The sequence below is a fragment of the Plecotus auritus genome (genome assembly GCF_963455305.1).
Source record: "Plecotus auritus genome assembly, chromosome: 2".
In the NCBI taxonomy this organism is placed as follows: domain Eukaryota; kingdom Metazoa; phylum Chordata; class Mammalia; order Chiroptera; family Vespertilionidae; genus Plecotus; species Plecotus auritus.
This window is the reverse complement of record NC_137771.1, coordinates 228,081,544-228,084,469: the sequence shown is the minus strand read 5'-3', so window position 1 is coordinate 228,084,469 and position 2,926 is coordinate 228,081,544. Positions and strand designations below refer to the sequence as shown.

The 2,926-nt window shown below is 36.6% G+C and overlaps 1 protein-coding gene across 6 annotated transcripts in view; it reads left to right on the top strand.

Annotated features, from left to right (window-relative positions):
* SON (SON DNA and RNA binding protein) overlaps positions 1–2,926 on the top strand; it is a 34,901-nt gene that overhangs the window by 1,211 nt on the left and 30,764 nt on the right. The gene's annotated exons all lie outside the window — the stretch shown is intronic.

The following is a 2,926-nucleotide window of genomic DNA, read 5'->3' as shown; positions in this document are numbered from 1 at the left end:
GTTTCCCCTCCCCCCCCCCCCCGCAGCCTCCGCCGATTTCGCCGGCCGGTGCCTGCGACCGGAAAGGGTCTCCGCCGGCCGATGCTTGAGTAAACTTAAATCCGCTTTGTCCTGCAAGCTTTAGACCATCGCGGGGTCGGGATCCTCTAATTAGATTATTTGGGCCCTAGTGTCCTGTGCCTTCCACCAGGCAGCGTTCTGATCGACCAGAAATTCAAATTAAAACCTCTCCAAGTACTATTAGCTACTTGGACAAAATATTCGAGGTAAGGGTGGAAGGAGAGTTTGAATTATGAGCAATTTCTTAATGTAGCCAGCGGCTTTGTGTGCAGATACACATTTTTATTTGCTGCCCTCGTCCCAGTGGACCCGTTTGAATAACTCGTTACTTTTGCCATTGCTGGTAGACATATCCTTGGTTCCACAAAATTTAAACTGGGAGAGATTTCCAAAGAAAAGTTGTTTACTCAGAAAGGAAGCGAGCACGGGTCAGGTTCACTGGTTGGTTGTCTTCGTGTTTTGGGGTTGTATAACGTATTTGTTGCGAGTTCAAATGTTTCTGCTAGTTGTATTTTTACTAGCCGAGAGCGAGAGGAATAACGTAAATTTGAAAATCAGCCGAGAACGCAGTTGTAAATTAAGTGCTCAAGTTAACCTAAGAGCTATTGGGGCAATGATATACATATCTAGTGTTGTTTAGGACCACTATTTTTACAGGACTCGTTATTTTAACTGGAAAACATATCCGCTCATTCAACTCGTTCCTTTTTAAAATTTTGTTATTACATGCTTGTGTTTTTAGGGTAATGAGAAAAGATTTGAGATAAGGGAAGATGTATTTTTTGAAAACTTTAATAGTCATGCAAATAAGTAATTGCGTTGCTTATTGTAATGTCTTTTTGCCTTTAAGAAATCAGTCTTTATTAGAAAGTAAGTTTGGCTGTAAAAAATTTTTGGAAAAAAAATTTAAGAACCCCTACATAGTCGTTGATGTTCTCCCCCCCCACCGTGCATACAGAAGCACGTACATGTTTTGTGAAATGGGATCATCTTGTTTAATGTTGATTTTTCACCTAAGAATTGTGAACAAGTTTGTCTTTTATCACAGTCTCAGTAGATATTTTTTGGGATATTTTTCATGGTTCCATAGAATTTTGTTGCATTGATGGATATTTAGGTTGTTTGAAATTTTTATCTCAGGTATTTGCTGTGAGCATTCTAATAGCTTTAAGATGATTACATTCTCGTAGGCTTTTTTGTGTTTTTTTGTGCTTTTCTGATTTTTAAATTCGTTGCTTTTTTAGTAAGGTAATTATGTCTGTGTAAGTGCCTAGGAAAAGTGCAAAATAAAGAGCTCCTGAAGAAAGTAAAAAAGAATGTTAGACAACGCAATTTATTACTAGAGGAATATTAGCTTCTCAAGTAACATGTAATATATTATTGGTCTAAAATTAGTTAAGATAAGCTGTTAAAATAGATAGTGGATTGGAGTATGAGCTCCGGCTTTAAATACCTGCTTCACTTCTTGAGAGCTGTGTGACCTTCAGCTAGGTTTCTTGTCTTCTCTGGGCCTCGAATTCCTCATTTAAAAAGCAGAGTGACAGTGCTGATTTTAGAGTTTTGTTAGGATTAAGTGAGTTTAAAAGTGTAGAACCTTGTTTTTTTATTATGGGATTCATTGTGGGTAGAAAACCAAATTTTCTTAATAACAATTAGTTAACTTTGCTGATTTATTTTTTTGGAATTTCAGACTTTTATCAGGTAGTGGAGCATAATTCTGTTTTGTAGCTAAAATTTAGGTTAAGTTGAACATGTTGAAATTATTTCTCAAAAACAATTTTGCAAATCTACACAAAAATAGTAAAAATGACTGGATAAATGGCCTGTCCTTATGTCTGTTAAGATTTTTCTATGTAAAAAAACAAAACAAACTCAATACAGAGAGCAGACAGATTGGTGGTTGTGAGGGGTTGGGTGAAAGGGGTCAATTGTAAGGTGATGAATGGTAACTAGAATTGTGATGATCACTTTGATTCACGTAGTGAATACAGATGTTAAATTATAATGTTGTACACCTGAAATGTTTATATATGTTATGCACACACACATAAACACACACACAATTTTACCTCAACTAAAGGAATTCTTTTGGTGCTGTGAATTGAAAATATATTAAGCCATCCATTCATTGTTGGTATAAGTGAATTGTTACTTCTTTTATGTGAAATTTTTTGATCTCCAGAAATTTAATACTGGGATTTTATATTTTTTATTGTTGGTAGTATTACAGATAATTACTAGGATTTTTTATGACTGGGTAAAAATTATATATATTTTTCTCTTAAATATGTTTTTAAAATAATTTTTTTTAAACAATAGCTTCCTTTTTTTAAAATATATTTTATTGATATTTTACAGAGAGGAAGGAAGAGGGATAGAGAGCTAGAAACATCGATCAGCTGCCTCTTGCACGCCTCCCACTGGGGATGTGCCCGCAACTAATGTACATGCCCTTGACTGGAATCGAACCCGGGACCCTTCAGTCCGCAGGCCGACGCTCTATCCACTGAGCCAAACCGGTTTGGCTGTTTTTAAAATAATTGATTTCAGGGAGGGAGAGTTAAAAAGAAACATCAGTGATGAGAGAATTATTGATAGGCTGCCTTGTCCATCCCGCAAGCCCCCTGCTGGGGATCTAGCCTGCAACCTAGGCATGTGTCCTGACCAGGAATCGAACTATAACTCATAGTTTGAGTCTCAACCACTGGCTGGGCTAATATATTTTTCTTATAAAACTTTTGGGCATTTTATTAACTGACCAGAGGCTATACGTTACCCTTTTTACTTGATGTTTCTGTGGTTCACTTTATGTTCCTTGTTGTTATTTTTGATGATTGTGATCCATGGACAGGTGTGGCTTTATGGT